The sequence below is a fragment of the Dendropsophus ebraccatus genome, chromosome 3 (assembly GCF_027789765.1).
Source record: "Dendropsophus ebraccatus isolate aDenEbr1 chromosome 3, aDenEbr1.pat, whole genome shotgun sequence".
Taxonomy (NCBI): domain Eukaryota; kingdom Metazoa; phylum Chordata; class Amphibia; order Anura; family Hylidae; genus Dendropsophus; species Dendropsophus ebraccatus.
This window is the reverse complement of record NC_091456.1, coordinates 2,822,183-2,848,949: the sequence shown is the minus strand read 5'-3', so window position 1 is coordinate 2,848,949 and position 26,767 is coordinate 2,822,183.

Below are 26,767 nucleotides of genomic sequence, written 5' to 3'. Positions count from 1 at the left end.
TATGGTGTCTGTGTGTATGGTATCTGTGTGTGGGGTGTATTTCATGTACGGTGTATGTGGTGTCAGTGTGTGTGGTGTCTGTGTGGTATCTGTGTGAGTGGTATCTGTGTGTGTGCTATCTGTGTGTGTGCTATCTGTGTGAGTGGTATCTGTGTGTGTGGTGTATTTCATGTGCGGTGTATTTGGTGTCTGTGTGTGTATGGTATCTGTGTGAGTGGTATCTGTGTGTGTGGTGTATTTCATGTGCAGTGTATTTGGTGTCAGTGTGTGTGGTGTCTGTGTGTATGGTATCTGTGTGTATGGTATCTGTGTGTGTGCTGTATTTCATGTGTGGTGTATGTGGTGTCAGTGTGTGTGGTATCTGTGTGTATGGTATCTGTGTGTGTGGTATCTGTGTGTGTGCTGTATTTCATGTGCGGTGTATGTGGTGTCAGTGTGTGCGGTATCTGTGTGTGTGGTATCTGTGTGTGGGGTGTATTTCATGTGCGGTGTATGTGGTGTCAGTGTGTGTGGTATCTGTGTGGTATCTGTGTGGTATCTGTGTGTGGGGTGTATTTCATGTGCGGTGTATGTGGTGTCAGTGTGTGTGGTATCTGTGTGGTATCTGTGTGGTATCTGTGTGTGGGGTGTATTTCATGTGCGGTGTATGTGGTGTCAGTGTGTGTGGTATCTGTGTGGTATCTGTGTGTGGGGTGTATTTCATGTGCGGTGTATGTGGTGTCAGTGTATGCGGAGGACGTATGTAACGGCAGACTGCATTGGTGAGTGCATTGGTGGCTGCATTGGTGAGTGCATTGGTGGCTGCATTGGTGAGTGCATTGGTGAGTGATGGGGGTTACACAGCTGTGACAATGGGACAGGATGAAGGAAAGTAGATATATAGTGGGGGGTATGACCTGAGATGTATGTCACATAATGCTTCAGGGGAATCCTAGGTTACATCTCATAGAGACATAATGGAGACCTGTCAAAAGTTCTGATCGGTCGGGGTCCGAATGTTCACATCTGTACTGATCGGGAGAACAAGCGCTAAGCGTGTTCCTCTCCCGGCTCTGTGTCATGTGATAAGTTGGCCTCCTAATATAAGTCTATGGAGCCCCACTCTTTCACATAGCGGGGAGCAGAGCGAGCTATAGTGCAGCCCTCTCCCCGCTCACTCTCACCATCAGTACAAGTGGGAACACTCCGACCCAGACCGATTAAAAGTTTTGACACGCCTCTATAACATTTGTATGACATCTCACTATAATGTCTCTATGACGTTTGTATGACATCTCTCTATAATCTCATGAACAAAGAAAAAACTCAGCTCACCATAGGTGGTTTGTTGTGTGATGGTGGACGTTCAGGCAGGAGCAAGTGGAGTAGTAGCGGGCCGCACTCGGTGAGAATAGTAAGAAGGAGGAGAAGATCCACAGCGTCCAAAAAAAAGTTTTGTTGTCTTTATTATGAGGCATATAAAAAGTTACAAAAGATAAAAACGTAGGCCTACATGTTTCGGGGTACACCCCCCCTTGATCACGGCAGTACTGCTCACTATAATGTTTGTATGACATCTCTCTATAATGTCTCTATGACGTCTCTATGACATCTCACTATAATGTCTCTATGACGTTTGTATGACATCTCTCTATAATGTCTCTATGACGTCTCTATGACATCTCACTATAATGTCTCTATGACGTTTGTATGACATCTCTCTATAATGTCTCTATGACGTCTCTATGACATCTCACTATAATGTCTCTATGACATCTCACTATAATGTCTCTATGACATCTCACTATAATGTCTCTATGACGTTTGTATGACATCTCTCTATAATGTCTCTATGACGTCTCTATGACATCTCACTATAATGTCTCTATGACATCTCACTATACCGTCTATGACATGCAAACCTTTTTCCAAACGACAGGTTCCCGTTACTGGCACAATCCCTCATCATCTATATGGAGAATTGGAATTTTCTTATTCTTCCTTTTCTGCATCTTTTACACTGTGACCTTCAGTCGGAGAAAGTTCCGGACTGTAACAATGTCCACATTCAGCTTATAGATGAGGGACAGCTGCTGAGCTTAGGTCTTATACTTGGGACGTTCAGCCATATGAAGCGCACTCTAAATACAATGGCTTTGCTTAGACTACGTTCCCGGCATTGTTACCCATCATCCCGCACTGCCCGACATATTGGGAGATACCTTTACCTGCTATTATCAATGAAATGCATTTAGAGGGTTTTTTAAATAAACATAATAAATGAGAGAGTTTGGCTGTGAATATTTCCTCTCTCGGAGCGGCGCGGCAGGGAAGCAATTTCTTCATGGCGGAACGCTCTCTCCGGATCTCCTATTCTCGCCTGGTTTCTGGATAGAACGTCATGGTAGTTGCACTTTTTATTCACTTTTTAACATTCTGATGCAGCTCCCAAAGGAAACGACGATTTCTGAAGAATCCCATTATCCTCTGTTTATCACCCATCGTCCTTCACTATTTTTATACATTTCAAATTCTAATCGTTCAGATTTAAATATTTGAAAATAACTTCCTGAGAAACTTGTGCCGCTCGGCTTCTCTTTTCAGGGGTGAGAAAAATATTTGGATTATTGGATTTATTCAGTCTGCGTTCTCCTGAAGATAGATATAGCAGAATATATAACGGGAGAAGATATAGCAGAATATATAACGGGAGAAGATATAGCAGAATATATAAAGGAAGAAGATATAGCAGAATATATAGGATATATAAAGGGAGAAGATATAGCAGAATATATAAAGGGAGAAGATATAGCAGAATATATAAAGGGAGAAGATATAGCAGAATATATAGGATATATAAAGGGAGAAGATATAGCAGAATATATAAAGGGAGAAGATATAGCAGAATATATAAAGGGAGAAGATATAGCAGAATATATAAAGGGAGAAGATATAGCAGAATATATAAAGGAAGAAGATATAGCAGAATATATAGGATATATAAAGGGAGAAGATATAGCAGAATATATAAAGGGAGAAGATATAGCAGAATATATAAAGGGAGAAGATATAGCAGAATATATAGGATATATAAAGGGAGAAGATATAGCAGAATATATAAAGGGAGAAGATATAGCAGAATATATAAAGGGAGAAGATATAGCAGAATATATAAAGGGAGAAGATATAGCAGAATATATAAGATATATAAAGGGAGAAGATATAGCAGAATATATAAGATATATAAAGGGAGAAGATATAGCAGAATATATAACGGGAGAAGATATAGCAGAATATATAAGATATATAAAGGGAGAAGATATAGCAGAATATATAACGGGAGAAGATATAGCAGAATATATAAAGGGAGAAGATATAGCAGAATATATAAAGGGAGAAGATATAGCAGAATATATAAAGGGAGAAGATATAGCAGAATATATAGGATATATAAAGGGAAAAGATATAGCAGAATATATAGGATATATAAAGGAAGAATATATAGCAGAATATATAGGATATATAAAGGGATTAGATATAGCAGAGTATGTAGGATATATAAAGACAGAAGATATAGCAGACACAGCGCCCCCATTTGTCTATGGGCCGCTTTGTGACTGCTCTCATAACCGAGTAACAACGTAGATTTTCCGAGATACCATTTAGTAGTGAGACAATGAATTCCCCCATAAACGTCTTATAAACAGAGGAGTGAAGATGACTTCCCTGGGGGACAGGCTGTGCTCTGTTGGGGGGAATCGTACTTACCACTCCAGTCTTCTATCTTCACTATCACTGATCAGGAGCGGTCTTGGCATTTCTGGGGCCCCAAGCGAAGTTATGTCTGGGGCCCCCCCTCGACACGCGTTCCAAAACAATAGACCGCTGTGTGTTGCCCCCAGTAGTATATACCCCTTGTGCGCTACCACCAGTAGTATATAGACCCCTGTGTGTTCCCCCAGTTATATATAGCCCCCCTTGTGCTCCCCCAGAAGTATATAGACCTCCTGTGTGCTGCCCCAGTTGTATATAGACCCCCTGTGTGCTGCCCCCAGTTGTATATACCCCCTGTGTGCCCCCCACTAGTATATAGGCCCCCTGTGTGCTCCCTCAAGGGTATTTAGCCCCTGTGTGCTCCCCCACTTGGATATAGACCTCCTGTGTGCTCCCCCACTTGGATATAGACCCATGTGCTCCTCCAGTAGTATATAAACACCCTGTGTGGTTCCCCCAGTAGTTTATAGACCCCCTGTGTGCCCCACCCGTATTATATAGACCCCTTGTGTGCTGCCCCAGTTGTATACAGACCCCTGTGTGCTCCCCCAGTTGTATATAGACCACCTGTGTGCCTCACAAGTAGTATATAGACCCCCTGTATGTTCCTCCAGTAGTGTATAGACCCCCTGTGTGCCCCGCCAGTAGTATATAGACCCCTGTGTGCTCCCCCAGTAGTATATAGCCCCCCTGTGTGCTCTCCAAGTTGTATATAGACCCCATTCTGCTGCCCATAGTAGTATATAGACCCCCTGTGTGCTGCCCCCAGTAGTATATAGACCCCTCTGTGAACCCCCAGTAGTCTATAGCCCCCCTGTGTGCTCCCCGTTATATAGCTCCCCATTTATCTAGACCCCCGATGTGCGCTCCCCCAGTTTAACAGACCCCTGTGTGCTCCCCCTCCCAAATAGTATATAAACACAATAAAACAAACACTTATACTCACCTGGGTCCGGGCGTCTCCTCTTCTCTTCACTCTTGTGGCCGCAGGAAGGGTTTTTCCCTGCGATCACAAGAGGCTGCACTCCCCTTGTCCTGGCGCCAATGCTCCAGTGATGTCACTGGAGCACCGGCACCACAAGGACAAAGCTGCCACTTGTGACCGGAGGGAAAACCCTTCCTGCGGCCACAAGAGTGACTGACAGGAAGGGAGCCAATGGCTCCCGCCCTGTCAGTGCTGCTGCATGTAACTATGAGCGCTCATTATGAGTGCTCATAGTTACAGTTCAGATGGCAGCAGCGAGCAGGACAGCAGCCCTGTCCAGCGGTCTTGAGCACAAGAGCAGGGCGTGGGGGCCCCCCTGGATGTTGGGGGCCCCAAGCGATCGCTTGGGTTGCTTGGTGCCAAAGACCGCCACTGTCGCTGATGCATCATGCCGGGTGGGGGTACCTTCCATTAGAGGGCTTCCCCGTCTGTGGGGCCTGGGAATAAGCCCTAAGGCTGTGGAAATACATTGTGCAGGTTCTCAGCCTTGTGGATTGGCTCAGCAGCCTTTTAACAAGCTTTTTTTATACCCAGCACCTGAGCACAACCTTGAGCTCCATTGAGCACCCCAATGCTTGATCAAGCACCACTAACCGGGCATGCTCACTGGCCCTTATACATTGCCCAAAATTTAGCACCCAAAAACAGTTCAAAGAGAAAATGACAGCTTATGTATTGTCCCAGCACCGGTGTGCCGCTAAGTATTTATTGCACCTGGGCAAAGTAACTCTTCCAGGTGCCCACAGTGGGATATGGCCTGGTGTATTCTGTGTTTCCCCCACTAGGGGTCACTACTGTGATTTGTGTGCTTTGTATCCAGCACAGCTGAGGAAGCAATGGGTTAATGGTGCTTGTCATGTGGTTTTCTCCCTGTTCTGTCCTCCTTATGTATCAGGAGCCATTACTAAACCCTCCCAGCAATTCCCAATTATTGTGAGGATAGGGTGAAACTGAGGAATAGAAAGATAATGCACTGACTAAGGGCCCTTTTACACAGAAAGATTATCTGCCAAAGATTTGAAGCCAAAACCAGGAATGGAATTGAAAAAAGGAAAAATCTCAGTCTTTCCCTTATGACCTGATCTCTGCTTATAGTCCGTTCCTGGTTTTGGCTTCAAATCTTTGGCAGATAATGTTTCTGTGTAAAAGGGCCCTAAGATGGGAACACATGCGGCAGCACATTATAACACATCACTGTGCAGGCAATGCAGATATATAACCATGCGGCAGCACATTATAACACATCACTGTGCAGGCAATGCAGATATATAACCATGCGGCAGCACATTATAACACATCACTGTGCAGGCAATGCAGATATATAACCATGCGGCAGCACATTATAACACATCACTGTGCAGGCAATGCAGATATATAACCATGCGGCAGCACATTATAACACATCACTGTGCAGGCAATGCAGATATATCACCATGCGGCAGCACATTATAACACATCACTGTGCAGGCAATGCAGATATATAACCATGCGGCAGCACATTATAACACATCACTGTGCAGGCAATGCAGATATATAACCATGCGGCAGCACATTATAACACATCACTGTGCAGGCAATGCAGATATGTAACCATGCGGCAGCACATTATAACACATCACTGTGCAGGCAATGCAGATATATAACCATGCGGCAGCACATTATAACACATCACTGTGCAGGCAATGCAGATATATAACCATGCGGCAGCACATTATAACACATCACTGTGCAGGCAATGCAGATATATAACCATGCGGCAGCACATTATAACACATCACTGTGCAGGCAATGCAGATATAACCATGCGGCAGCACATTATAACACATCACTGTGCAGGCAATGCAGATATATAACCAGGCGGCAGCACATTATAACACATCACTGTGCAGGCAATGCAGATATGTAACCATGCGGCAGCACATTATAACACATCACTGTGCAGGCAATGCAGATATATAACCATGCGGCAGCACATTATAACACATCACTGTGCAGGCAATGCAGATATATAACCATGCGGCAGCACATTATAACACATCACTGTGCAGGCAATGCAGATATATAACCATGCGGCAGCACATTATAACACATCACTGTGCAGGCAATGCAGATATATAACCATGCGGCAGCACATTATAACACATCAGTGTGCAGGCAATGCAGATATATAACCATGCGGCAGCACATTATAACACATCAGTGTGCAGGCAATGCAGATATAAACATGTGATGGCGTGTTATACTATGTGACAAGCAGGGTCTGTATGTGGTAACTACAAAAAATAACATTAGGAAATGTATAAAACACATCAATATACAACAAGATGTAGATACACAAGGCTGCATGACTGTAGGAACCGACCAGCGATACTACTCTAAGCTTTGATGATGAGGATGGCTTTGGATATAGCTGGCTCTGCAGTGTTCTGAGGGTAATGGCTGGAATGATGAAGATGATGAAGATGTCATCAGGGTCATAGGCTACAGATAAGGAAGCTGAGATGGACCAAACTATCTTTTACATACAAAGTACAGTGAATGTGAATGGCCACTAGAGGGAGCATTTAAGACTTGCATACGGATTCTTTACAGCATGAATAGAAGGAACAGCAATGGTAAAACATTATACAACAGTATTATACATACATTATACATCCATTTTACATAACAAGAACTGCTAAAGGCATTACACTCCCAATCACAGGTGCAGGCGCTTTCCCTCCCTTTTCTATTCCATCATCTCTATTCTCTCTTTTGCACAGACAGCCCCACCAATCACTAGGAGGCATTAGTTGCCCCTATGAAAGGAGATTAGTTCCTGGTGGGAGGGTCTTCTGGTTCAGTCACTAGAGAGAGCAACACAGATAGTTCCTGCTGCAGTGAAGTCAGGGCCTGGCTCAGGCCAGGACCCTTCTTATGAACCAAAAGACTCTTTTATTTCTATTCTTATGCAAGTTGTCACCACTAGTATTCAGTGTTAAAACAATCAGGAGGGAAGGACGTCCTCTGAGGATCACCTTGTCCACGCCAGGCCAGTATACTTGAGTTTAATACTGAACCCAGAAGGACAAGACTGCCACTTGCCTATGTTAGGCACAGCTATTCTGAAAAATTTCAGGAAGACTGCTTCACCCAGCGCAGGGACCTGGGGCCTCGTACTACCCTAATAGGACGGGTATGCTGACACTGTAGGGCATTAGGCGGTCAGAAACATGAGTACAAGTTTCTCCTTTTTCTTTTCTTCGTAACTGTGCTCTTCTGGCAGAGTACACAGCTATCTTGGAAAGGGCCCTTAAGGCGCTCCTGTACTATCACTTCTACAGTTACTACTTCTACCTCATCGCCTGCACCTGCAGTTACTGAAGGATTATTTTTGTGTATTGCACTAAAGAATTTAATTAAACAGACGTTATTCTGGTTAACCTGCTGGACTCTGTCTATTATTCTGCACCAATACACTAGGTTACACTTGGGTTATTCAAACCTGCAGAAGCAGCGCCTATCTTACCAGGGGTGGGTACCAACACCATTCAAGGCTACTGTGACAAGTGCCCAAGGGACCTTACACCCACCTTGCAGCCACAACACCACCAAAGCTACCCCGGCCAACGGCATCCCTACTGCTTCGCTGCTTGGCGAAACAAACTGGATTTAAACCTCGTAGCTGCAAGCAACTGTCCTGCAAGAATCCTTTTTTATTTCACTTTTATGATGTGGTGCAGTTTATGTGCAATTTTGGGTGCAAAATACACGTTTACCAGGAAGAGGCTGTCTCAAAGTGAAGTTGTCACCCCTGATCACCTTGTAAAGCGTGTCCTTAGTCAAAAGTGTTGTCCCAACCAAGGTTTCAGAAGTGGGGGAACGCCCTACAAAAAGAACCTGTCAGTGTGTTTCACAGTGCTGGCGCAGCCATCCTTGTTGTCCTGCCACACCACAAAGCTGCCACTCACCCAACAAGGCATTAACGAACCACCTGCAGAAGCGCGGAAAGAGAGCCAGCGATCCCACCAAGTCGCAGAACACGCCAACAGCACCGCCCTCTGGCAGAACCAAAATGCATTTAAGTGTTTCTGGCCGGAGGAAGAAAGCGCCCGGACCCAAACTGGAAGTTCCGGCACCGCCATCTTGCTACTCCTGCTCTAGCTTCACCGCAAGTCTTCTACAGCTCCTTTGCATCTGATTTCTTCACCGGAGCTCCTCTCCAACAGTTGACAACCTCCGACAGCAAAGACCAGCAGGTTGCTGGTGTATCACCGCCTCCAATGTTACTGGATCAGCCGGCATCCTTCAATACAGTTGAGCCCCCAGCTGCTGTAGCACCTACTGCTGCTGACCCATCTCAAGTCCAGGAGGACTTGTTTGATTAATCAGACACCTCCAAGGAAGCAGAGGAGGCCCACCTAGTCGCCATGTTGCAGAGGTGGTGCCAACAGGGACAGGCTCTCTTGGCCTAATTTTGTCAGATCGAGGCTGAGCCCCTTGAGACCTGGAGAGTAAGTTGCCCTAAGGATTAACTAAGGAGTCTCTGCTGTGAGTAAAAGATGGATGCTCTGCTGAGCTTACTGTATGTTGAGGCCCTTATGGCCAAAGTAAATGTGAGCTGTGACCCCAGTTTACATCCTGCAACAGTTCAAGAAATCTGTGCCCGACTCTGCTGTGAACTTTTCCCCTATTTTCCCCCTTTCTTGTGAGGAAAGAGACGCCTGCTCTACATCACTGTTGCAAGTGAAGTGATGTATATGTATTGACGCATCATAACAATGGACAGCTTATTTCAAGTGGGGGAGTATGTAGTGTCCCAGCACAGGTGTGCCACTAAGTATTTATTGCACCTGGGCAAAATAACTCATTCTAGGTTCCCACAGTGGGATATGGCCCAGTGTATTCTGTGTTTTCCTCTCTAAGGCTATGTTCACACGTCGTATTGGACCGGCTGTTCCATGACCCGGCTGGGTCATGGAACGGGCGGTCTCTGCCAAGATCATCCTGGCCGGTACTGCAGTACCGGCCGGATGATCTTAATGGCCGTAGTCTTCTGATGCGGGCGCATCAGCGCGTGCCCGCATCAGAACTCCCCATAGCGCACAATAAAGCAAGCAGCCGGAGCCGCTGCGGCCACACAAAAAAAAAAAAGTGTAAGTTCTTTGTGGCCCGGCCGGGATCCCATAGAACAAGAGCCTATGTTAAACACTGCATTAAGTACGTACTTTTACGTAGTGTGAACATAGCCTAAGAAACACAAAGAGACCCAGCAGAGGCCATCTGGAACAGGGATACCCTCCAAGTGAGCCAGGTGCAGGTGCAGACATCAGGTGTAGCATTGCAAAAGAGTGAGCGCTTGTCGTCAATCCCCAACACACTATACAATCTTGGACAGAAAAAAAAACCTGTTTATTCAAACAACTCATTTCGGCCCTGTGTGTTAAACCAGAGCCTTCCTCTTCTTTCTGGTATCTCTCATCTGTTTCTTGTTGTGTTAAACAGCCAGATATTGGAACGTGTTGCGTTTCCTCCAGTGTTTGGATTCTCGTCCGATTATTATCTCTCGTCTTATAATAAAACCCATTACCATTGTGATTGTCCTGATCTCTAGATCTCGGAACGTCTTGTTAATTGGTTCCTAATTCTTCATGGTTCTGCTGGTTTTAATATTGTGATGTTATCGGCCTCCACATTCATTTCCCAGGCGGCCTCGCTGGGGAGGAAGCCGAGTCCCTTATTGTTTTCCTTATTAATGTCGGTAATTACGGCGGCTTTAGCCGCTTCTCATTGTATAGAATGTTACATAAGGCTCCAGGCTGGAAATGATTGGGGGCAATTTCTTCGGCTTTGATGTAAAATTGCTGCTTAATAGCAGGAAATACAACCTGATGTCTGACCTCCCTGGTGTGGGAGAGGAGCCTCCATGTCGGTTCTGTTCACGTTCTGTGCACGCCATGGATGTTACGTGTATATCGTGGATAAAATGTAACCAGCTACAATATATTATTTAGATGTTTCTGCAGCATATAGTGATGTACAAAGTATCGTCCTTCCTCCAGACACGGAATGGTCGCTGCATTCAGAACACACAATCAGTAATGGGTTAGGGCTCATTCACACCTCCCGCAATCTCCGGATCCGTATTTCCGTACATTTATGTCTATTGGACTGTTCACATGATCAGTAGATTACGAGGACACAAACCAATGCTGAAAAAACGGACATGTCCTAGTGCGGACGCAGATTGTTATACAGATTCTCTCTTAGAAATCAATGGGATCCGCTATTTTCTATGGATTGTAACCTTCTGGCATCTGTATTTCCATACAAATATAAGGACGAGTCTATAGTCACATGTTGAAAAAACGTATTTACGGTAATACAGATGCATTAAAAATGCCCAATCTGTAATTTGTATTGTACGGAAGGATGGTGGGAGGAATCTACAGACATGGAAACAATACAGAACGTGTGCAGAAGGCCTTGGTCCAGCTTTTTGGGGGATAATGTCCTGCAGATCTCAGGGAACAGACCCCATAGCCCATCCCAGCAGATGGCAGCCATGTCCAGGGGAGATACAGGCCGGTGAATTCAGAGACCAAGGTTGTGTGAGAATTCCATAATGTGTTACCCCCAACCAGTCCCTGGTGACCCCAGCCCGAAGCATTGTGGTGGGGGAAGAACATAGGGGTACACATGTCAGCTAATAGATCTCTATAACAGTAACCATTTAAAGTGACTCTGAACCCACAATCTGACCCCCCCCCCCCCAAAACCACTTGTACCTTCGGATAGCTGCTTTTAATCCAAGATCTGTCCTGGGGGCCGTTCGGCAGGTGATGCAGTATCCTAAAAATCAACTTTTAAACTGCCCTTTGGCCGTGGCTTACATTGTGTATGCATTAGGCTGGCACACCCTCTCATCCCTCCTCCCCACCCTCCTCATCATTAGGAATGCTCCAGGCAGATTGCCTACTATTCCTCAGCTGTGTCAGCATGGCACATGGGCTGGATCATTAAGGCACCTGTGCAATGTTCAGCCAGGAGAAAATGTTCCTGTGGCATTCCTAATGATGAAGAGGGTGGGGAAGAGGGACGGAGGGGTGGGGCAAAGTTAGGGTACAGATATTCTAGGCCACGGCAGTTGGGCACAGGGCTGCCAGTTTAAAAGTAGTTTTTTAGGACAATAACTGCATCACCTGCCGAACAGACCCCAGGACAGATCTTGGATTAAAAGCAGCTATCCGACGGTACAAGTGGTTTTGGGGGGGTCAGATTGTGGGTACAGAGTCGCTTTAAGGATTAGCCAGGTAAACAGTCTCCAGACCATAACGCTTCCACCATGACCTGTACAATCCCAGCATACACTGCAACCAGTAACAGGGCTCCAATGCATTTAGACTGTTCCAGCAAAACTCATCACAGAGCAACTTCTAAAAGGAAAACGGCCTAAATCTCAGCTATCCACCTCAGGCCTTGTATTTCACTTCTGAATTGTTGCACAGAGACTGTCAGTAAAGAGTTACAGAGATTTGTGGAGTCCTGGAGTCCTGGAGGTCTCGTTCCTGCACTTTGCATCACTGATACAGTCATCTCGATAAAGCATTAGGGCTCATACGGGGCCACCTGCTAAGCTGCACTACTTCTTCCAGCCAGCCCATTGCAGAACACTCCTCATCTCCACGTACCACAGCAGCACCCCCTGCTGGCTTCCTATATGAATGCGCCATGCGTCGCAGCCTCATGTGGCACATTTACAACGCAGCAGCAAGTAATGTAGAAACTTTTCATGGATGGGATGTTTTTTCCTGCTGCACACTATGGACGGCAGCAAAAACCACCTAATGAGCTGCCCGTGGAGTCACCAACACTCAGCAACCTGGATTACTGTCTATCCTTTGGTTGCTGCCCAAGGTAATACAGATAATACAGTTATACTGCTGCTCTTGCTTCTGTACGCCAGGATATTGTCCAAAGGTGGAAGTCTCCCTAACTGAGTTATTGAGGCAATGGAGTCTAATACAGGAATGCTGTCATTTATAGTTTTACCTTTCAAAGTTGGTAACAAAGCTGTAAAAACAGTAGTAATAATAAAGAAGAATCCCGGCACTCACCTAATAGTGTAATGCCTATTTATTCAGTGTAACTCAAGCAGGTACATGGAGGATGCATTGGAGGAGCTGATGAAGGCTATGTAAGCCGAAATCTACCTGCTTGAGTTAATAAACATTACTCTATTAGTGGTGACCTCCAGAGGTGGTGTGGCGGAGGAAAGGCCGGTTACTTGCTAGATGGTAGAGTGCGACGCCACTCCGGTGTGGGTTGGCCAAGATACAACCGGACCCAGTGATGTTATATCGTGACGGCAGTGCCAGTTGGGCACACAGGTATGGTGGAACACCTGCTTTTAGTTTAGAGGGACGGTTGTACCCTGTTGCCCTGTGGACAGTGACCTACCGGGCTGCTACGGGGTCCCTTGGGATGATCCTCCCGGAACTGCCACCTACAGAAAGGGGAAATGTCCCAAGGATGTAGTGTACACTGTGTCGGTGTGGGGTAAAGGATGACAGAGGCTCTTTATCATAAATAATCTCTTGCTTACTCGGAAAGTACTTGTGTGCAGCAGAACATACAACTTTACCTTAACACGGTACGAAACACTTGATAAGACAGGATCCAGGTCTGTGGTAGAAGTATGGTAGAGAGTACAGTCGTGCTAGCTGAGTTGCGTGTAGAGAGATACAAGGAATCAGAGGAGCAGAGAGGAGGATGTTGTGAGAGTCCCAACCCAAGTAGTACTGTGCTCTGCCGGGATGTGGGAGGATGAGGTAGAAGAATACTTCAAGAAGAAGAAGAAGAGAATACTTGTGCCCGTGTTTTGGCCTTTGGGTCTTTGCACCACCTAATGCCCACCATTGGCGGGTGACCTGTCCTGGAGGATGACACAAGCCCCATACCCTGTTACCTGGGATGAGCAGAATGCTGAGATTACCCTGCTGACAACCATGCTGCGAGATAGAGTTCCTAGGCTCTTAGCAACTTTGCTCTATCCGGATCAGTTCCTAGCTTCTTTGGCTTCTGTGGATACTGTCCTGCACTGTGACTCTCCTAGTCCACGGCGTGGGTTGAGTTCATCTCTGACATGTCCTCTCCTGTGAAGGTTTAACACTGCATCGTGTTGTGTAGAGTAAGCTGAAGAGAAACTGTTAGCTGTGTCTTGTCCTGCGTCCTACTCATACGGGGACCTGACCAAGACTGACCCAAGGCTGGGGACCTGGCAGAGGGCCAGGGCCAAAAGGGACCACTGTAGGGAGCGTTCTAGCTTGTGTCCATCCCCTACAGAAAGAAGGGTCCAACAGCACTCAGTAGATAAGTCAATGCTTGAGAAAGCCTGATATACAGCCGAAACGTTGCATGGCTTGGTGAATAAAGCTACACTTTTTTTTCACTATTTTTGGATGCTGACTCTACACTTATTGAGCATCCCCTACAGAGTCCAGTGACAAAAAACCCTGCACTTCCTCTACCCATGTGACTTCCTATCTCCAGCTTATGTAAGGTGCGCTGTGAGTGGGTGTAGAGTGCAATAGAGAGAGGTGCTCCCATAGGTTCACAGATCCATGTGACATACAAATAAACAATAACCCTTTCCATACTTCAGCCGTGCAGCATCTAAATACACACATCTGTAACAGCAACATCTAGTGGCGAAACTTTATCACTTCTTCATCACCACTTACAATAAGTACAGACTTTTACGAAGGGTGTAATCAATAGCAACACTTGTGGTGGGACACCACATATTGGGTGAGTGCCAAGACTCTTCTATTCTGCTATTCTGGGACCAGTCCTCCCACGTGCCCCACTAACACAGTGCTGTCTACTGCACCATACAATAATAGTGAAGCATATGTAGCAGAGTTATTTGATGTTCTGATAGATGACATTATCCTGCAGTAGCTTCATCTATCAGTTATACAGCTGCTCTTCTGGATCAATATCCGTGTGTTTTAGCCTTTAGACGCTGCAGGAAGCTGTTTAATTCATGAAAGAAAATCCAGTGCAAACTGATCAGTAAGTAGCGTCCGACTTTAAAATGTCAGCTGCTAATGGCCAAAAAGTGATCCCATAGACCCCGTGTGAGAGAGGCCATCAATCATACAACCTCACCGGGACTCTTTTGCCTTCAAATCAACTGGTTTCAGAAAGTTATATAGTTTTGTAATTTACTTCTATTTAAATCTCCTGTCTTCCAGTACTTATCAGCCGCTGTATGTCCTGCAGGAAGTGGTGTATTCTCTCCAGTCTGACACAGTGCTCTCTGCTGCCCCCTCTGTCCATGTCAGGAACTGTCCAGAGCAGCAGCAAATCCTCATAGAAAACCTCTGCTGTTCTGGACAGTTCCTGACATGGACAGAGGTGGCAGCAGCTGAATGGTATATATATATCTATCCAAAGATGATAAGGAAGGAAACACTACGGAGGCAGATGAAATGGAACGGGGGCTTTTCTTCTTTGTTTCTGTATCAGCACAATGTGTCGGTTCCTGAATGTTGGTGACAGCTGGGAGCCCGGTGTCTTATTGTTGACCCTTAATATAAAATCATAGAAACATAAAAAATTATATATTTGTGTTAATAAAGTTATTTTACAAAGTAATATAACTATATTAAAGCAATTTATATATTTTCCCTCTGGAGTACCCCTTTAGGTAAGACTGTGATTCATTTGTATTGCAAAATTGCATGGCCACTTGCTGTCAGATTTTGGCTGCACTGGCTCCTTGTTCCTGTGGCCTCACTTGTCGGAGTATGTACTGTACTACATTGTCATGGATCTGGAGCATTGCGTTGATGGTTCCCCCCCCCCCCCCCACTTACAGATGTATATTTGGCTTTGTGTGCTCCCTTGTTGGTGTATTTTTGGGGCTGTGCTCCCTTGTTGGTGTATTTTTGGCTTTGTGTGCCCCTTGTTGGTGTATTTTTGGGTCTGTGCCCCCTTGTTGGTGTATTTTTGGCTTTGTGTGCCCCCTTGTTGGGGTATTTTTGGGTGTGTGCCCCCTTGTTGGGGTATTTTTGGCTTTGTGTGCCCCCTTGTTAGTGTATTTTTTGGTGTGTGCTCCCTTGTTGGTGTATTTTTGGGTGTGTGCTCCCTTGTTGGTGTATTTTTGGGTGTGTGCTCCCTTGTTGGTGTATTTTTTGGTGTGTGCTCCCTTGTTGGTGTATTTTTGGGTGTGTACTCCCTTGTTGGTGTATTTTTGGGTGTGTACTCCCTTGTTGGTGTATTTTTGGGTGTGTGCTCCCTTGTTGGTGTATTTTTGGGTGTGTGCCCCCTTGTTGGTGTATTTTTGGCTTTGTGTGCCCCTTGTTGGTGTATTTTTGGCTTTGTGTGCCCCTTGTTGGTGTATTTTTGGGTGTGTGCTCCCTTGTTGGTGTATTTTTTGGTGTGTGCTCCCTTGTTGGTGTATTTTTGGGTGTGTGCTCCCTTGTTGGTGTATTTTTGGCTTTGTGTGCCCCTTGTTGGTGTATTTTTGGCTTTGTGTGCCCCTTGTTGGTGTATTTTTGGCTTTGTGTGCCCCCTTGTTGGTGTATTTTTTGGTGTGTGCTCCCTTGTTGGTGTATTTTTGGGTGTGTGCTCCCTTGTTGGTGTATTTTTGGGTGTGTGCTCCCTTGTTGGTGTATTTTTTGGTGTGTGCTCCCCTGTTGGTGTATTTTTGGGTGTGTACTCCCTTGTTGGTGTATTTTTGGGTGTGTACTCCCTTGTTGGTGTATTTTTGGGTGTGTGCCCCCTTGTTGGTGTATTTTTGGGTGTGTGCCCCCTTGTTGGTGTATTTTTGGGTGTGTGCTCCCTTGTTGGTGTATTTTTGGGTGTGTGCTCCCTTGTTGGTGTATTTTTGGGTGTGTGTGTCCCCTTGTTGGGGTATTTTTGGGTGTGTGCCCCCTTGTTGGGGTATTTTTGGCTGTGTGTGCTCCCTTGGTGTATTTTTGGCTTTGTGTGCCCCCTTGTTGGTGTATTTTCGGCTGTGTGTGTCCCCTTGTTGGGGTATTTTTGGGTGTGTGCCCCCTTGTTGGGGTATTTTGGCTGTGTATGCTCCCTTGTTGGTGTATTTTTGGGTGTGTGCTCCCTTGTTGGTGTATTTTTGGCTTTGTGTGCCCTCTTGTTGGTGTATTTTTGGCTTTGTGTGCCCCCTTGTTGGTGTATTTTCGGCTGTGTGTGTCCCCTTGTTGGGGTATTTTTGGGTGTGTGCTCCCTTGGTGTATTTTTGGCTTTGTGTGCCCCCTTGTTGGTGTATTTTTGGGTGTGTGCCCCCTTGTTGGTGTATTTTTGGGTGTGTGCCCCCTTGTTGGTGTATTTTTGGGTGTGTGCTCCCTTGTTGGTGTATTTTTGGGTGTGTGCTCCCTTGTTGGTGTATTTTTGGGTGTGTGTGTCCCCTTGTTGGGGTATTTTTGGGTGTGTGCCCCCTTGTTGGGGTATTTTTGGCTGTGTGTGCTCCCTTGGTGTATTTTTGGCTTTGTGTGCCCCCTTGTTGGTGTATTTTCGGCTGTGTGTGTCCCCTTGTTGGGGTATTTTTGGGTGTGTGCCCCCTTGTTGGGGTATTTTGGCTGTGTATGCTCCCTTGTTGGTGTATTTTTGGGTGTGTGCTCCCTTGTTGGTGTATTTTTGGCTTTGTGTGCCCTCTTGTTGGTGTATTTTTGGCTTTGTGTGCCCCCTTGTTGGTGTATTTTCGGCTGTGTGTGTCCCCTTGTTGGGGTATTTTTGGGTGTGTGCCCCCTTGTTGGGGTATTTTTGGCTGTGTGTGCCCCCTTGTTGGTGTATTTTCGGCTGTGTGTGTCCCCTTGTTGGGGTATTTTTGGGTGTGTGTCCCCTTGTTGGGGTATTTTTGGCTGTGTGTGTGCCCTTGTTGGTGTATTTTTGGGGGTGTGCTCCCTTGTTGGGGTATTTTTGGGTGTGTGTCCCCTTCTTGGGGTATTTTTGGGTGTGTGCCCCCTTGTTGGGGTATTTTTGGCTTTGTGTGTCCCCTTGTTGGGGTATTTTCGGCGGTGTGCTCCCTTGTTGGGGTATTTTTGGGTGTGTGCCCCCTTGTTGGGGTATTTTTGGCTTTGTGTGCCCCCTTGTTGGTGTATTTTCGGCTGTGTGTGCCCCCTTGTTGGAGTACTTTTGGCTTTGTGTGCCCCCTTGTTGGTGTATTTTTGGCTTTGTGTGCCCCCTTGTTGGTGTATTTTTGGGTGTGTGCTCCCTTGTTGGTGTATTTTTGGCTTTGTGTGCCCCCTTGTTGGTGTATTTTCGGCTGTGTGTGTCCCCTTGTTGGGGTATTTTTGGGTGTGTGCCCCCTTGTTGGGGTATTTTTGGCTGTGTGTGTCCCATTGTTGGTGTATTTTTGGGTGTGTGCTCCCTTGTTGGGGTATTTTTGGGTGTGTGTCCCCTTGTTGGGGTATTTTTGGGTGTGTGCCCCCTTGTTGGGGTATTTTTGGCTTTGTATGTCCCCTTGTTGGGGTATTTTCGGCGGTGTGCTCCCTTGTTGGGGTATTTTTGGGTGTGTGCCCCCTTGTTGGTGTATTTTCGGCTGTGTGTGCCCCCTTGTTGGGGTACTTTTGAGTGTGTGCCCCCTTTTTGGTGTATTTTTGGGTGTGTGCCCCCTTGTTGGTGTATTTTTGGCTTTGTGTGCCCCCTTGTTGGTTTATTTTTGGGTGTGTGCCCCCTTGTTGGGGTATTTTTGGCTTTGTGTGCCCCCTTGTTGGTTTATTTTTGGGTGTGTGCCCCCTTGTTGGTGTATTTTTGGCTTTGTGTGCCCCCTTGTTGGTTTATTTTTGGGTGTGTGCCCCCTTGTTGGGGTATTTTTGGCTTTGTGTGCTCCCATACTTTTGTTCTTTGTGGATCATGTAACATCAGATACTTCTCAGTGTGGGATAATATGTTATTCTGAAATCTTCTGACTAAGAAGTGGCTCTTGTGTCTTGGCCTCAGTGTTTTTTTATCGATCTGTTACCGGCTTTGTTCATCCACAATAGTCGGCGGCATCATATTCCGTTGGTCAGTGTTCTCATTTGTTTTCTTACAATACAATATTCGATGCCAAAACCCACAATATAACATTCTGAGGCGCAATCTTTTTCCGATCATTCAGCACAATAAAAGTAAAGAACTTTCTCTAATCTCAAGAAAGAGCAAAGTCATCTGTCTCCAGGACGGGTGGTAAAGTGGTCGGAGTTATCAGTGTCCCAGAGATGGACCGGGACTTGGCTCATTGAAGTAAAAATCTGATCGTCTTATCACAAAGGACGAGGGACATCTTCAGCGACTCACTCCAGCAGGGATCTCCAATTGTAGAAGCAGAAAATAGTCGTCTGGCAAATTGCAGCCTGTGAGCTCGGACTTTGACTTTTTTTCTTCTATTTGAAGGTAGAAAGGTCATTTGAATGACAGTATATGAATGGTTAAAGGGGCACTCCGGAGAAAATCTTATTCTTTCAAATCAACTGGTTTCAGAAATTTATATAGATTTGTAATTTACTTCTATTTAAAAATCTCAAGTATTCCAGTACTTATTAGTTGCTGTATGTCCTGCAGGAAGTGGTGTATTCTCCCCAGTCTGACACAGTGCTCTCTGCTGCCACCTCTGTCCATGTCAGGAACTGTCCAGAGCAGGAGAGGTTTTCTATGGGGATTTGCTGCCGCAAATATATAAATTGCTTTAATAAAGTTATATTACTTTGTAAAATAACTTTATTAACACAAATATATAATTTTTAATGTTTCTATGATTTTATATTAAGGGTCAACAATAAGACACCGGGCTCCCAGCTGTCACCAACATTCAGGAACCGACACATTGTGCTGATACAGAAACAAAGAAGAAAAGCCCCCGTTCCATTTCATCTGCCTCCGTAGTGTTTCCTTCCTTATCATCTTTGGATAGATATATATATACCATTCAGCTGCTGCCACCTCTGTCCATGTCAGGAACTGTCCAGAGCAGGAGAGGTTTTCTATGGGGAATTGCTGCTGCTCTGGACAGTACCTGACATGGACAGAGGTGGCAGCAGAGAGCACTGTGTCAGACTGGAGAAAATACACCACTTCCTGCAGGACATACAGCAGCTGATAAGTACTGGAAGACTGGAGATTTTTGAATAGAGGTAAATTACAAATCCCTGACAACTTTTCTTTGCACCAGCTGATTTAAAAGTAAAAAAATGGTGAACTACCCCTTTAATGACAGATATTGAGCTGTTAGAATAACTGACAATAATTGATGATCTCATGTAAATTCCTGCAGAAGCATGTACAGGCTTATTTTTTATTCTTTGTTTCCTCTCAGGCAGATTCTAGATTGATGGGAACAGGAAGGTGTGAAAAACATTCAATACTGGTCCGGAACAAATCTGCACTGAGCAGATCCCTCCAAGATTGTTGGCACACATGGTGTGATATGTGGGTAAGGAAGCTAGCGGGGTGATATGGGCAGAGGATATAGGCAGAGGATATGGGTAGGGGATATAGTCAGTGGATATGGGCAGATGATATAGGCAGAGGATATGGGCAGATTATACGGGCAGAGGCAGAGGATATGGGCAGAGGATATGGGAATAGGACATAGACAGAGGATATGGGCAGAGGATATGGGAATAGGACATAGACAGAGGATATGGGCAGGGGATATGGGCAGGGGATATAGTCAGAGGATATAGTCAGATTATATGGGCAGGGGATATGGGCAGGGGATATAGGCAGAGGATATGGGCAGGGGATATAGGCAAGGGCAGGGGATATGGGCAGAGGGTATGGGCAGAGGATATGGGAATAGGACGTAGACAGAGGATATGTGCAGAGGATATGGGCAGAGGATATGGGCAGGGGATATAGGCAAGGGCAGGGGATATGGGCAGAGGATATGGGCAGAGGATATGGGCAGGGGATATAAGCAAGGGCAGGGGATATGGGCAGAGGATATGGGCAGGGGCAGGGGATATGGGCAGAGGGTATGGGCAGAGGATATGGGCAGGGGCAGGGGATATATGACTACAGAACCTGGCAGGTTTTTACAGGCAGAATAATGAGTAATAAGGCCGCCAGTAATGACTCTGATTTGTGACATTCGGCCATATTGTACATTTATTCCCTGGATCCACATATGATCCAGCAATGAGATTTATATAAGCAGAAAGCGAGACAAATTCCTGTTCTGGCCGAGCCGAGGTGTCACGGCCATTAATCACAGGCGGACATCCAGTCCATAGAAGGTCTCAGTGTTTCCCTCCAGCACATTTCTTGGCTCCGGGTCCGTTCTCACACAAACTCATCGCCCTTTCTACAATTCCATATTTGTGTCTATGAGAAGTTACAATGTTTTATCCTCCATGTGGAATGACGGCCGTGCTGCAGTTATATATATATATACACCAACGTCCCCTCATCCACTTCTATAGGAAATAATGGAAATGACAGGTTCTATAAACAGCCTCCCTGCAATGGCCCCATCTATCATACCAGTTACCTACTTTATATATATTTTTGCTATAAGGCCATGAGTGCCGTGATATTAGATGTTATTAGGTGATATTAGATGTTATTAGGTGTTATTAGATGTTATTGGGTGATATTAGGTGTTATTGGGTGATATTAGATGTTATTAGGTGATATTAGGTGTTATTAGGTGTTATTAGATGTTATTAGGTGATATTAGATGTTATTGGGTGATATTAGGTGTTATTGGGTGATATTAGGTGTTATTGGGTGTTATTAGGTGTTATTAGATGTTATTAGGTGATATTAGATGTTATTAGGTGATATTAGATGTTATTAGATGTTATTTGGTGATATTAGATGTTATTAGATGTTATTGGGTGATATTAGATATTATTGGGTGATATTAGGTGATATTAGGTGTTATTTGGTGATATTAGATGTTATTAGATGTTATTTGGTGATATTAGATGTTATTAGATGTTATTTGGTGATATTAGATGTTATTAGATGTTATTGGGTGATATTAGATATTATTGGGTGATATTAGGTGATATTAGGTGTTATTAGGTGATATTAGGTGATATTAGATGTTATTAGATGTTATTGGGTGATATTAGATATTATTGGGTGATATTAGGTGATATTAGATGTTATTAGGTGTTATTGGGTGATATTAGATGTAATTGGGTGATATTAGGTGTTATTGGGTGATATTAGATATTATTGGGTGATATTAGGTGATATTAGATGTTATTAGGTGTTATTGGGTGATATTAGATGTAATTGGGTGATATTAGGTGTTATTGGGTGATATTAGGTGATATTAGATGTTATTAGGTGTTATTGGGTGATATTAGATGTAATTGGGTGATATTAGGTGTTATTGGGTGATATTAGATATTATTGGGTGATATTAGGTGATATTAGATGTTATTAGGTGTTATTGGGTGATATTAGATGTAATTGGGTGATATTAGGTGTTATTGGGTGATATTAGGTGGTATTGGGTGATATTAGGTGATATTAGATGTTATTAGATGTTATTGGGTGATATTAGATATTATTGGGTGATATTAGGTGATATTAGATGTTATTAGGTGTTATTGGGTGATATTAGATGTAATTGGGTGATATTAGGTGTTATTGGGTGATATTAGATATTATTAGGTGATATTAGATGTTATTAAGTGTTTTTGGGTGATATTAGATGTAATTGGGTGATATTAGGTGTTATTGGGTGATATTAGATATTATTAGGTGATATTAGGTGTTATTGGGTGATATTAGATATTATTAGGTGATATTAGATGTTATTAGATGTTATTGGGTGATATTAGGTGTTATTGGGTGATATTAGATATTATTAGGTGATATTAGATGTTATTAGGTGATATTAGGTGTTATTGGGTGATATTAGATGTTATTGGGTGATATTAGGTTTTATTGGGTGATATTAGATATTATTAGGTGATATTAGATGTTATTAGGTGATATTAGGTATCTTGCTGATGTGACCACCTTGTGTTCTTGTTCTCCCTTCTTTGAAATATCCAAAATTAAAGGCAGACATTTATGCCAAATTGCCGCTGCTATTCCATCTAATGTAGAAACAAGTGAAGGTGAACTGCAAAAAGTTGCTGGGAGAATTAATCCGGCGTACCTTTCTTTATTAACAGGACAAGGTCATTATAAGCTTCACGTCTTTCATTCTGTATTCTTGGGTTGATGTACTGCACGTTTCCCCCACTGAATTCCACCATATTTCTAGTAATGAATCAGTCTTCCTCGGGGTGAGCGCTGAAGTTACCATCATTCTCCTCCGGGGACGATACATCTAGTAGAATCCGCTTCTGTTTATTTCCCTGCTGTAACGCCCGGAGTAGTGGATCCACTGGACCGGCACCAGCGATGGCACAAACCTCACCAGGGAGCGGAGTCTAAGGGGCCGCTGGTTTTCACCAGAGCCCGCCGCAAGGCGGGATGGACTTGCTGCGGCAGGCGACCCCCAGGTCGCTACCCCTGGCTTGGTTGCTGGTGTCGGCAGGCGAGGCGTGGCAGGAGATGGCACAGGCAATAGTCTGCAGATGAGAGAGCACGTGACAGGCTGGACACGGGAACAGGTGGAGTGACAGGGGAACAGGAACCAGGAACGGGTACTTGGGACCAGGTAACGGACAGGACTCAGGAACAGGGACTTGGGACCAGGTAACGGACAGGACACAGGAACAACAGGGAGCTGGGCCAAACGCTATGGGAAGCATGTAGAGGCTCCAACACAGGGGACAGGGCATGCTGGGATTTATAGGGGAGTGATTGGGTGCAACTACCAATTAGGAGCGCACTGCCCCTTTAAATCTGAGACAGCCGGCGCGCGCGCGCCCTAGGAGGCGGGGACGCGCGCGCCGGCCGGCACAGCGAGAGACAGGAGCGTGGAGAGGTGAGGCGCCCCCCGGGGCCGAACGAGTAGCAGCGCCGGGTCCCTGCACAGGGACCCCGGCAGCTGCATGAGATGGAGGGAGGTCGCGGCAGCGGCCCGGAGCACGGGACGCCGCCGCGGCCGTGACAGTACCCCCCCCCTTTGGCCTCCCCCTCTTTCTAACCTGCAGGAACCTCTTGATGAGATCTTGGTCCAGGATGTTAGCCTCGGGTTCCCAGGACCTCTCCTCAGGACCAAATCCTTTCCAATCCACCAGGAAGAACCTTCTCCCTCTGACAGTCTTCATGGCCAGAATGTCTTTAACAGCGTAGACGTCGTCAGAGACGGCTTGAGGAGCAGAGAACGAAGACTTATCTGAGAACCGGTTCAGAACCACTGGTTTTAATAGGGAAACATGGAAGGAGTTCGGAATCCGCATAGTGGGGGGTAGGCGGAGCTTGTAGGTGACAGGGTTGATGCGTCTTAGCACCGAGAAAGGACCGAGGAATCGAGGACCCAACTTGTAGCTGGGAATCTTGAGTCGGACATATTTGGCCGAGAGCCAGACTTTGTCACCTGGGAGAAAATTTGTGGCAGGTCTCCTCCTCTTATCAGCCTGATCCTTCATGCGTTTAGAGGCTTTGAGTAATGACTGTCGAGTTTGTTCCCAGATTGATTGCAGGTCAGATAACAACTCCTCCACGGCTGGGACCTCGGAGGATGGAGAGAGAGGCAGAGGAGGACGAGGATGATGCCCGTAGACCACATAGAAAGGAGACTTGCCTGTGGAAGTCGAGTCCAGATGATTATATGAGAATTCTGCCCATGGGAGTAGATCGGCCCAGTTGTCTTGGCGGCTGGAAACAAAATGGCGTAGGTAGTTACCCAGAATCTGATTGACTCTCTCCACTTGCCCGTTAGTCTGAGGATGATAGGCCGAAGAGAAGTCTAGCTTCACTTGGAGTTGCGAGCAGAGGGCACGCCAAAACTTAGAGACAAATTGAGAGCCTCGGTCGGACACAATGTGAAGAGGAAGTCCATGCAGGCGGAAGATGTGTCGGAAGAACAACTGAGCCAGACGAGGAGCAGAGGGCAGACCAGGAAGGGCCACGAAGTGAGCCATTTTGGAGAAGCGGTCCGTCACCACCCAAATGACTGTATTGCCCGCAGATGGAGGTAGGTCTGTGATAAAATCCATCCCAATGTGGTGCCAGGGATGGTCCGGGACTGGCAAGGGCAAAAGTAGGGCCGGCAGGTCTTTGACGGGGGAGACTTATTCCTGGCACAAACTGCACAGGAAGCCACAAAATCCTTGACATCCTGGAGGAGATTGGGCCACCAGTAGTGACGGGAGATCAATTGCCCGGTCTTTTGGGTTCCTGGATGCCCGGCTACCAAGGAGGAATGCCCCCACCTCAAGATGCGTTTACGGAGTGCGGGGCGCACATAAGTCTTCCCGGGAGGCAGTCTCTGCAGAGCAGAAGTGGCAACTGGTACTAGGCGGTCGGGAGGTATTATGTGACGAGGAGATTCCTCTTGCCCCATGACATCGGATGCTCGGGATAATGCATCGGCCTTTAGGTTCTTCTCGGCTGGACGGAAGTGGATGGTATAGTTGAACCGAGAAAAGAAGAGGGACCACCGAGCCTGCCTGGGATTGAGGCGTTGAGCCGATTGGAGGTAGAGGAGGTTCTTGTGGTCCGTGTAAATGTTAACAGGGTGTTTAGCCCCCTCTAGTAGATGACGCCACTCCTCCAGTGCCAACTTAATGGCCAGGAGTTCGCGGTCCCCAATGGTATAGTTCCTCTCGGCAGGGGAGAAAGTCTTGGAAAAGAACCCGCAGGTTCTGGTCTTGCCTGATGTGTCCCTTTGCGAGAGAATGGCTCCTGCGCCCACAGAAGAAGCATCGACCTCGAGAGAAAACGGCCTGGAGACATCCGGGCGGACTAGAGCAGGAGCAGAGGCAAAGGCAGACTTGAGGCTATTGAAGGCTTGTTCGGCCTCTGGAGGCCAACGTCTGGAGTCCGCCTTCTTTTTAGTGAGAGCCACAATGGGTGCGACCAGGGTAGAGAAGTGAGGGATGAATTGCCGGTAATAGTTGGCGAAGCCCAGGAAACGTTGGATAGCTCTAAGTCCCACAGGGCGTGGCCATTGAAGGACAGCTGCGAGCTTGGCTGGATCCATTTGTAGGCCCTGATCGGAGATGATATAGCCAAGAAATGGAAGGCTGCGCTGATGGAAAACACACTTCTCAAGCTTGGCGTATAGATGATTGGCCCGTAGTCTTCGTAGAACCTGACGCACTTGTGCCACATGAGTCTGCTGGTCCGGGGAGAAGACCAAAATGTCATCCAAATAGACAATGACGCAGACATAGAGGAGGTCTCGGAAGATATCGTTCACGAATTCCTGGAAGACCGCTGGGGCATTGCATAGGCCGAATGGCATGACCAGATATTCGTAGTGCCCATCCCTGGTGTTGAAAGCGGTCTTCCATTCGTCTCCTTTACGAATTCGGACCAAGTTATACGCTCCCCTGAGATCCAGCTTGGAGAAGATCTTAGCTCCACGAAGACGGTCGAATAATTCCGGAATAAGCGGAAGAGGATAGCGGTTCTTAACAGTCACCTTATTTAAGCCCCGATAGTCTATGCATGGGCGGAGGGAACCGTCCTTCTTCTGAACAAAGAAAAATCCGGCGCCAGCTGGAGACGTGGATTTACGGATGAAGCCCTTTTGTAAGTTCTCCTGGATGTAGGAGGACATGGCTTCAGTCTCGGGCACAGAGAGAGGGTATACTCGACCACGTGGAGGAGAAGCCCCTGGAAGGAGGTCTATAGGGCAATCATAGGCCCGATGGGGTGGTAGTGAGTCTGCCTCCTTGGCCGAGAAAAACATCGACAAAGTCTTGGTAGTCCTCCGGTAGCCCGGATAGAGGCTTGACATAAGCAGGTGACCTTGTAGAGCACTTGGGTTGAGGAGATCTCAGACACCGGTTAAGACAGTCCTGACCCCAGCTGAGAACCTCCCCAGTTCTCCAGTCCAGCTTAGGGGTATGGAATTGCAGCCAAGGAAGACCCAGCAGGAGGTTGGAAGAGGAGTGGCGCAAGACATAGAAGGAGATCTTCTCCTGATGTAAGGCGCCCACCTGGAGGACTAGGGGT